Source organism: Centrocercus urophasianus, unplaced genomic scaffold (genome assembly GCF_019232065.1).
Source record: "Centrocercus urophasianus isolate 14NV4802_14NV808 unplaced genomic scaffold, USGS_Curo_1.0 seq_18, whole genome shotgun sequence".
Taxonomy (NCBI): domain Eukaryota; kingdom Metazoa; phylum Chordata; class Aves; order Galliformes; family Phasianidae; genus Centrocercus; species Centrocercus urophasianus.
The window spans coordinates 29,271,022-29,275,497 of NW_024884733.1; the positions used below are offsets into that span (position 1 = coordinate 29,271,022).

The 4,476-nt window shown below is 48.0% G+C and overlaps 1 long non-coding RNA gene across 2 annotated transcripts; it reads left to right on the forward strand.

Annotated features, from left to right (window-relative positions):
* Window positions 1-525: 525 nt before the first annotated feature.
* Window positions 526-4,476, forward strand: LOC122160826. Of its 2 annotated transcripts, XR_006168958.1 has the most exons (8): window positions 526-683; window positions 778-991; window positions 1,208-1,391; window positions 2,278-2,398; window positions 2,732-2,955; window positions 3,031-3,157; window positions 3,961-4,067; window positions 4,240-4,476. It is a non-coding gene; the product is annotated as an uncharacterized LOC122160826 (long non-coding RNA). The 2 variants fall into 2 exon arrangements; XR_006168959.1 differs by lacking the exons at window positions 2,278-2,398; window positions 2,732-2,955.

Below are 4,476 nucleotides of genomic sequence, written 5' to 3' on the forward strand. Positions count from 1 at the left end.
GAAAGTTGCTGAGCAGAGTTAAGAAGTTAAAGATTCGGGGTGTTCTGCAGAGAGAGTCCAACAGAAGGCCAGGAAGATGATAAAGGGCCTGGAGCATCTCCTCAGTATGGAAAGGCTGGGGGACCTGGCTCTGTTCAGCCTTGAGGAAAGACGACTGAGAGCAGATCTGATTAATGCTTATGTATTTGTTAAGTGTGGGAGTCCAAAGGACATGGCCAACCTCTTGTCAGTGATCTGTGGGGACAGGAGAAAGGGAAATGGCCACAAACTGGAGCACAGGAAGTTCTGCACTAAAATGCAAAGGATCTTCACGGCGAGGATGATGGAGCGCTGGAACAGGCTGCCCAGGGAAGCTGTGGCTTCTCCTTGTCTGGAGATATTCCAGACCCTCCTGGACACCCACCTGCGCAGCCTGCTGTAGGGAGCCCGTTTTGCAGGGAGCTTGGACTCAATGATCACTGGGGGTCCCCTGCAACACCAATTCTGTGGTTCTGTGATTTTAATTCTTTCTTCTTGCAGCGATGCAGTGTTTCAGAAGAGAGAAAAGCACGGCGGGCATCAACTGGATTTCTGTGGTTGGTGAAGCTGTGCTGAGAAGTGGGCTGACTGCTGCCCCTGGAAATGAGTCTGCAGACTTTGCACCCAGAGGAATGACTTTTCCCTGCAGATTGGGCTTGTCTAAGGTAGGTCACTACTAGGTGAGCTTCTGCTTTAAAACATCAAGTTGTACAAATAAGGAAGCTTCAAAAGCAAGATTGCCAATTCTTTTTTACATAGGTGATTTTTTCATGAGGAAAGATTTGAAATGCTGTTTGCTAATGGAAGATGGAGAGAAGAAAATCAAGTGAAAGGCACGCTGTGCATAGCCAGCACGTAGCATCTGCACCACTCTCCCCCTGCACAAAGGAGGAGCAGCTCAGCAAGCTTGGCCTGGGCCATGGAAGGCAGCATACAAACATCTGGACCAACTCCAACGGAGCTGCTTCTGCAGGTTGGTTGTCTTCCACTGTGTGTCTGCCATCCTGTTGCTCCGGGGTAGATGTGTTCATGTTCAGCTCATGGAGTTGAGTTCTGAGTTTAAGGCTGTGGGCATCGTCCAGGAGTTGGGGTAGGGTACGAGGCAAGGAAAATTGGGGTAAGAGAATGAGGTTTAGGACCAGGAACCTCTTCCATCACTATTAGCTCTTGCTGTTCTTTTTTTGCATAGGAATCCAAGTGGGTTTTTTAATGAAGAACAAACTCGTGCAGCTTGTGAGTGAATTCATTCACGCATGTTAATCGTTGTTCTTCTCTACGTGGAGCTGCAATTGAAATGGATGCTTGTGGTCTGATGTGCAGCCCCCTCTGACATGCTCAGCTGAGCCAAGTTTGCAAAACCTGGCTCTCGGTTGGTGAGTTGTGCCCAAGTTCAGAGAGTTGACTCTTGTCGGCTTTGAGACGCATCTTCCAGTTGCACGCTGTGTTCTTCCTGTTGCGTTGAGGTCTTGAGCTCCAGCCCTAAGTGAGGATGCAAGCGCTACTGCAGAAGGGATGGTTGAGATGGGAAGTGCAGTGCAAAGGGCTGGAGCCAGCAGGAGCAGGGATGTTATCATCCCCTGTACTCAGCTCTGGTGAGCCCTCACCTTGAGTGCTGTGTTCAGTTCTGGGTCCCTCACTACATGGAGGACATTGGAACCCTGAAATGTGTCCAGAGAAGAGCAGTGAAGCTGTGAAGGGTGTAGAGCACAAGTGTTATGGGGGGGGCGGCTGAGGGAATGGGGATTATTTAGTCTGGGGAAGAGGAGGCTCAGGGCAGACCTTATCCCTCTCTACAATGAGTTGAAGAGAGGTCATGTCGAGGTAGGGGTCGTCCTCTTTTCCCATGTAAGTAGCGATAGGACTGGAGGGAACGGCCTCAAGTTGCACGGGGGGAGATTGAGGCTGGATGTTAAGAAACACTTCTCCACAGGAGTGGTCCGACGCTGGAACAGGCTGCCCAGGTTGGTGACAGAGTTACCGTCCCTGCAGGTGTTCAAGATACGTTAGATGTCCTGAGGGACATAAGGGGCTTAGTAGGAAATGGTGGTTGCAGGTGGACGGTTGGACTGGATGATCTTGGAGATCTTTTCCAACCTTGCTAATTTTATGTTTCCATGAAAGGCATCTGCTGAGCGAGTGCTTTGGTGGGTGAGCATCAGGCTGCTAGACAGCAGGCAGCTGTTGTCTGTGCAGACAGCCACATCCATGGGGAGTGGAGGCTTTTTAACCTTAACCTTGTCTTTCATGTCTCATGTGCAGTAAGGCATGTTGTTATAAAGCACCATCGTAGGGGCAACCTTGATTTCTGTAGCCACCTGAGCTCTCCCCCATGCTCCTCCCTGTGATGTGAGACCGTATTGGAGGCCATGCAGAAGCCTGGGTAGGTGAAGTCAGTTGCTCTTCCTTTCCCCCCCCGATGCTGGAAATAGCAGGGAACGGGACTGGGGGACATCGCAGCAGTGGGTTCCTGCCTCAGCAGGACTGAATGGCCGTTCTGGTGCATGTATTTTGAGTGAATCTGACACCAGTTAGAGAAATGAGGGCCCTGTGGACAAAAAGAATGTGCCACGTTTTGCAGTGTAAGGTGTTCTCTGAGCTGCTGCTAACAGTGCCCAGCATGCTTCCTTTTTGATGGGGAGAGGTTTAGCAAGGATTTTTTAGATAAAAATAGTTAATTCCATATTTCCTTTTCATTGACCTTTCTTTCATCTAGTTCTTGAAAAGTTACCTTTGGATTCTAAATTACCATTTATTACTGAATACACGTGCACCCCGCGCTTTTCATCTGTGCAAAGAATCTTGTAAACGTCTGTGTGTGTGTTTCTTCTTGGCACTGAGATGAAGCTGTGTGGAACACAGGCTTGGATGACTTTTCCATCAGATGCAGGGACGTGTAATGCTCATCTTAGATGTCGTGCTGACAAGAAGAGCAGAGAGGTAAATTTTATAGGGTTGCATGCTATTATTTTTTTTTTTTTTTTAATTTTAATTTTTAATTTTTTTCCCCTCCAGTCATAACCATGGAACCACAGAAGCGTTACCCAGACAGAAGGAGCCTTTGTCACCTGGACTTCCTACCAGTGACACAGGCAGTGGAAGTCAGCATCCCAAGCATCCATGAAACCCCTGCAGAGGACTGGTGAGAGTTACCTGGTGCCGTCCTTTGGCAATTTCAGGTCTCTCTGTAAGCTCCCAAGCTGTGTCGTAACTCCTCCCGTGGTGCTGACTCAGCTCTCCCAGTCTTTTGTGTGGGAGAGCTGGAGTTGAACTCCTTCCTGCCTCTGTCCTCCCTGCTTTGCCCATGGCCCACTGAGCCTCCATCCCTGTTAGGTGTCTTGAATTACTGAGTTGCTTAAGGATTGGGTGGACCAATTAAGTTCTTAGCGATGTCTCTAGATCCACGTGTGCACAAAAGCACACTCCGATGCAGTCAGTGTAATGATGAATGCACGCCTTGTTTCCTTTAGCCCGTATTTTTAGTTCAGGAGAACAGATTTCTGGATAGATGTTCAGCTTGGCACCAGAATCCCCTTGCCGTCCCCCATTGCAGTCACTTACGAGGGCTTGAGATCCACCGGGAGGAAGTATTGCCGATAATTACAATCCGTGGTTTTAAAAGTGATTTAATCTATGGTGTATGATATGAATAGTCGTGGTGAATGATATGGTAAGGCATCCCAGCAATTTTCAACAGGAATACTTCAAGGCAGCTTTTCAAGGTTTCTTTGAGAACTTTCCAAGTCTCCAGGAATTTTCAGTGCAAAGGTTTCTTAGCCTTCCGAATGGCAGTGTTTCTATCTAAGCTGGCAGCCTTTAAACCCAAACCCAAACCGCAGCTTGCTCATCTCAGTGCAGGTGCCTTAGCTATATTCTAACGCTGCGTGCAAAATGAGTTTACCGTTCACTTGTCCTTTCTGACTCGCTACGTGTTTGATTGCATAGGAAGAAAAGCTTGATGTCTGTGCCAAGGGAGACGTACACCGCACTTGCGCTGCCTGGACGAAGTGGAAACTGGAAATTGTGGGGTGTGCTGAAGCATGCCCTCTCAGGTCAGTCTAAGCATACGTAGAGTAGACCTGTCTAGCAAAACAGGGAATAGACAGTTAAACCCATTCTGTTGGGAAATACTCTCTCCTTCTAAGTACCTTTAGAACGTGAGTTTCTTCAATTAATTACTCAACTCATTTGCTTTTCCTGAATGATCCTAAGTTCTTTTCTCAGGCGACATCTGCACTCTGCTCAGTCCAAGGAGAATCCCTGCCCGCAGATGCAATGACACAGCATGGCTCACCACCTCATTTTTCATTGCTTACTGTTATGGTAGGTGCCATCCATGTCCACCCTGCGTATTCTTAGAGCTTTTCTGGAGTCCATGGGGCAGACTTATGGTTGAACTAAAGGGAATTTTTTCATAATGCTCTAGCTCCAGATGATTATCCCTAGTATCATTATATTTAA